The 6,000-nt window shown below is 32.9% G+C and overlaps 1 protein-coding gene across 3 annotated transcripts in view; it reads right to left on the reverse strand.

Moving 5' to 3' along the window:
- Positions 1-4,590, reverse strand: part of LOC145967459 (kin of IRRE-like protein 1) — a 372,081-nt gene extending 367,491 nt beyond the window's left edge. For all 3 annotated transcript variants that reach the window (XM_083092372.1, XM_083092371.1, XM_083092373.1), the window contains exons 1-3: positions 4,310-4,590; positions 3,892-3,959; positions 455-535 (exon numbers count right to left, since the gene is read on the reverse strand). The gene's annotated coding sequence lies outside the window, so the exon portion shown is untranslated. The remainder of the gene's footprint in view (positions 1-454; positions 536-3,891; positions 3,960-4,309) is intronic.
- Between the last annotated feature and the right edge of the window lie 1,410 nt (positions 4,591-6,000).

Below are 6,000 nucleotides of genomic sequence, written 5' to 3' on the forward strand. Positions count from 1 at the left end.
ATATTATTTGTAATTAATTGCACCATACAGTGAGAGTGTACATTGATTAATATTTAAAATAAATAATATGCAAACAGGAAATAATTCAGTCAATTTATGTATCTGTCTGTATTTACTTCCGCACTTTAATATAATTGGTACAGAATACGAGTATGAGAAAATCTGACTCGGACATAACTTGATTATAATGCAATAGACCTCTCACGCAAATATTAATAATTGACTTTAAATTTGTTAAAACGGGAATATTTGCAAAATTTCGAAAGAGATGAAAACTTGTTAACTTTCAGATCTAATGATATATCGAGAGAAAAAGAGAGATATCATTATGACTATCTCGTGTGTGTGTTTCAAAATTATATAAATAATTTTAAAATCCTCTCTTTATTTAATTGCGACGTTTATAAAAGCGCAATTAATAATTGCAGAGAGAAAGAGATATAAATTTACTCACCTCGGTCGTTGCCGCTTCCCTTTTCGAGAGTCAGCTCCAGAGTTTGAGATTACGTCTTGTTCTCTCTTCACTTTTCGTCGACTAGAATTAAATAAAAAAAAAAAACCAATAGCGTAGCTTTGATATTACATTTAACAATGAGCAACAATGTATAGAAGAATCCGAAAAATAACGGTTTACCTTCGATAGCGAGTAAACAAATAACGACACTGTGCGTGCGCGCTGTTCGACTGACCGCGCACCATAAACAAAACAACGAATTGCCCCGTATCCTGCGTATAGTCGACCGACTACGCAGTCGACTGACAGTTCATTCGGTTGTATAGGCAATGCTCGATTACTTTACGCGCGCAATTAACAAGCAAATTAAAAAAAAAAAGAAAAAGTGCCCCGGAGCGGTTTTGCTGCCCTTCGCTCGCGAAACGCGAAATAAAAGTCACGGATCACGCTACGCGTACTAAAACCGCGGATCGAATATCGTTAAACGAAACAGCCGAACGTTATTGCGTACCTTTCTAACACTGTTCTAACGATCGCTCGACAGTTTCGATGATTGGACGTCCCATTACGAGACAGATACGCGACGGTGGGTTAAAAGCGTGGGATTACGATCGGCGCGGGTTAACTGCGTAATAATCGGCACGTCGGCGTCAACGATCGTCCGATACCTCACAATCCAGCAGAAATCCCCCTTGAATACTGCTTATTTGTTGCGTATTTGACGGAAACGAGGCGAGATAAATTGACGGAATATGCGGACGCGCTGTAAAACTGATGCAAAGCGCAGCGCGAGATAGAAATGGCATTATACTAACAATAAGGCTGCTTTAATCTTTATAGCCGAAGATTCGGCTATAAAGATTAAAGCAGCCTTAGGTATAAAGTCAATTTTTTAAAATTTTTCTAAATAAAAAAAAGATGAATTATTTCCGCGATTCGTCGATTGCAGCATTTGTCGCGTCAAAATAAATGCAAATTAAAAAGAGAAGAAACGGCGCACATTTGAATCAAATGTTTGTAATAGCATCTGAAAATTAAAAATAATCAACCGCTGAAAACGATTTGAAAGAATCAATTTCAAATTAAGTTTATCGATTCGTTTCGGAATAATTGTATCATAAAATATCATTAATCAAGAGTACAGACGTGTATTAATACAATATCAATTATTTATTAATATGTAATATTGTGTTTAATATAACGGCACTTAATTATCATCAATGAATTTAATATTTCAATCAGTATATTTGAGAAATGTATTTATATCCGATGATATTTACTTGATACTTGGATATTGATTTCATCGATTACGTTATGCGATACAAATGTAACGTTCCGAGATATATGCAATTACCGTTAAGCTATGCTCTGCTATCAAATATTATTGTCTGCAACTATTTACTATCGTGTATCTCATCATATAGACGACCGATCTTTTAATTGTCTATAATAATGCATGATATCAAAGTGATTCTCGATTGAATTTCTTGTGAATTTTAACGAAATCGGAAACTCTAAAAATAAAAAGATACGAAGCAATCGTTACGAGTTGATTGAGTTGTTAATAATTTGCCGAACATAAGATATACATCAACAGCAACTTTAAAAGATATTTTTTTCACGAGATACGATTCGTACAGATTTAGCCGAATATATGCTTAAACATCTTGCCAATATTTCATCACATAATGAATTTTACATAGTAGTTTATGCAGTGAAATACCTTGATTTCCCTCAAAAGCAGTAAAGATTAATGAACCACTGTGAGTAAGAGAAAATCTAAGATCAAATCTATATATGAGTAGACAAAACATTATAGATTATCACAGTATAGTTACATGTTCACAAAAAAATTTTTCATTTCAACTTAAACACGCAACTTCTGTATGAAAAAAGTAGAAAATTGCTACAAATGTTAATTATTTTAATTAACATTTTTAGCAATTTTCTATTTTCTCTGCAATTATTAATTAAATTTATTTACTAAATAATAATATTTGTAATATTTTTACTTCATATTTTTATCATGCAAAAAATTTGCATGAAAATTAATTTTCATAATATGTTTAATATAATTAATAATACATTAATTATTTATACATGTATATAATATCATTAATTAATTATAATAATAAATTAATATCTTATTGATATGCTTATTCATATGATATTATTAATATGTATAAATTATAAAGCATGTGTATACAAATTATTAATATGTAATTAGTATATTAACTCTTGTATAGCTCACACAGTTTTTTGCTCTGCTCTCTGATCACATGTAAGTCACAATGTCTTGTGGCAGTTTTAATTATATAAAAATATTTAAAAAAATCTATACAAAAACTTATATTTGACATTTGTCTTGACATTTATAGAAAATGAACAAAAGTTAAATAAATTTTTTTAAATAAAATTTTTTTATTGATTAAGATATTTAGGATATTCTATTATTAAAATATCAATAGAATAAAAATAAATCATGCATGACCTTTAAGGATTAATAATAATAATAATAATAATAATAATAATAATAATAATAATAATAATAATATAATTGTTATTAAAAATATTATTATGTAAAATATCAATTTTAAAGTGTATTTTTGTATTTTTAATATTTTTTAATATTTCAGTGTTATATATATATATATATATATATATATATATATATTTAAAATAATCGCATATATATAATATATTCATCAGCAATGTGTTACTCAGAATATCATAAAAATAAATTAATCTCATGGATCTTGTAAAAATATCGTAATTAAAGGATTACAGTGGCCTGTGCGTACTTGCAATTATTACTCATATTCCCGCCAATTGAAATGCAACGGTAGTATCGATCTTGTAGGTTATCGAACGTTATAAATTATGTCTGTGAAAAGCGATATGACACACGCGATAAACCGTAAGAGAAACGTCCGCGGTTGGATTTATTGCGCTCGTGTCGCGTAATTGCCTCTTAATATATTTTTATGCCGTTGCATATATTTATGACTAAGTTTGCTAAGAAACAGAAATTTGCAACACATTTTTTTTATTATTCTCGCAACGAAATTTTTAGAACATACAATTATATCTGCCTTTTAACAAAGTATGTGTTTCACGCATACATTCCTATTTTTTGTGTGAAACTTCTTTATATTGCACAATTTTCTTTCAAAACATACCTCATATAAATGTTTTTTCCTATAAATTATTTTTGACCGTTCGATGAGAGAAGTGCAGAGAAGCCTTCCTCAATCATTCTTTTTGGCGAGATGAGAAGGATTGTGTATATACAAGGATTTCAGAATCATTCTTTGTCGAGTTATAACTTCATTTGCAAGTTATTTTTTTCATTTTTCGACAATTTTTAATATTCATATGTGCAAATTTCTCGCGCGACTCCCACCATTGGACTGTGATTATTATACATACACACATACCTGCGAATATAGTTACGGTTGATAACATTGCAATAATGTATGTGTATATCGGGATGCGGCAGGTTCATCTACAGAGAAAGAGAAAAAAATATATATTTAAATTTAATACACAATGAATACATTATACTAATTAAAGTATAGCCGTGAAATATAAATTGATAGAAGCGATGTAAGAGAAATAAATGAGAAGGTATTATGATTCGAGAAAATATTACACTTTTTGGTTACAGAAATGAAAAATAATGGAGATAGCTTCGGACTTGAAAATATAAAGATTTATTTTCCACGCTGTTCATTAAAGCGAACATAAATTGCCAGCGGCGATTCAAAAATATCATTTTTAGCAATGGAAAATGCAAAAATTAATAGCTGTGCACTTAATTATACAACAATGATATGCGCATACTTATGTACATACCTGGCCGAAGAAATGTTCAAAATATACGAAGAGGATTCCAAGGCAAGCGCGACGCGAAGAAGCCGATCGTCGACATCGAAATCGCAATATCCGTTACACGTTTACATCCGATACACGTTCATATTACATTACACTTGAACACTTGACACTCGCACGACACTTCTTTCTACGGTAATAATCGCGAGAAACACGAAACGACTTGAATACGACTCGATAATTTACCGCGTCCCGTAACCAACTTATTTCAATATGGCGATCCTCGAACTATGGAAATTATATAGACATACGTGTCAATGATCGAAGTGACCGAAGGGCATAGCATGTGCGTTTCAATTAGCGATGACTTCTCACCCATCGTGAACGCTAGTTATTTTTGATTGGCCAATACATTCCTAGATTCTTTGGCCCATATTCTGAATCCTCTTTTATCGATAAAAGTGTTCCTAAAAGCGGCCTGTAGCCAATCAGAAGGCTTATATGCCACTTTTAGAGGCACTTTTATCGATAAAAGAGGATTCAGAATATGGGCCTTTGACATGTACGGAGTCTAAGAATTATACAAATCGCAGATTCTGTTCACTTTTTAGGCTAATGTTACATTTGTCGTACGACAAATTTTTTAAGCATTATTGATTGGCTGCGGGATAGTAATTTTTTTATTCTTCAGAGACTTTCTGTTCTGCAGCCAATTAATGTTTAAAAAATTTGTCGTACGACAAATGTAATATTAGCCTTATACTTGATATGAAATGCAAACATATTTTTGACATGTATGGAAAAAGATACAAATAAATAGAAAAAATGCAATTATTAGAGCACACGAAAGTATGTCATTTAACATAAAATTCTAAATTCTTCGGAATAAATATTAAAGAAATGTGTTCGAATATACAAGTAGATATCACAACAGATTTAATCGATGCAGCTAATTATGATATAGATTATGATGATGTTGAGCATCGGCGCGGAAATATGCGAGAGGAATCTCGGTTCGTTTTCAATCACGTAAAAGCGAATCGATACGCGATAATAACGACGTATGTACACGCACCGGCAGGAATGGTGTCCCGGTACGTATGTGTGAACGGTCGACGTCATACGCACACACGCGAAGCGCGCACGTACGTGAGCCAAGAATTTATTCTTCATTAAATTTTATCTTTTTATATATTATATAATTTAATTATTATTTAATTTAACAGAATGAATGCCGACCTTTAGTGCACGCGATTAAGCCGCATTTCTTAAAGAAAGAAATGAAAAATATATCGATATCGATATTAAAGCGTACGAAACACGTATAGAAACAGCGCGGTGTCCCGCGCGATATATAGCTGTCTCGCTCGCACTCTCTCGTTCGAGCGTCGAGCGAGAGACGGCTATCGGACACCTCTAACTCGGTATCACGTCTTATAGTGCTTTCTCTCTCGCTCTTGTGCCGTGCGCGAAGGACGCAACATGGGAATGTCCCCCACTACTCTACCCCCACTTTCTCTCTCGCTGTCCGGCCCGCGTACATGCGCGTTTCGCTTGTGTGAGTGTGACGTCAGTGAGCGTCACACAAGCATACCGGGACACCATTTCTGCCGGTGCGTGTACCTTCCATTACGTGAGACGCCTCCGACACTTTTTTCGCGCGCGCAACAGACACAACTGTGCGACAAAAACACGGAACGGTCCGAACATATTTA

This window comes from Camponotus vicinus, unplaced genomic scaffold, assembly GCF_025532165.1.
Source record: "Camponotus vicinus isolate PSW18456_S1 unplaced genomic scaffold, iyCamVici1.0 SCAF_2, whole genome shotgun sequence".
Lineage (NCBI taxonomy): Eukaryota > Metazoa > Arthropoda > Insecta > Hymenoptera > Formicidae > Camponotus > Camponotus vicinus.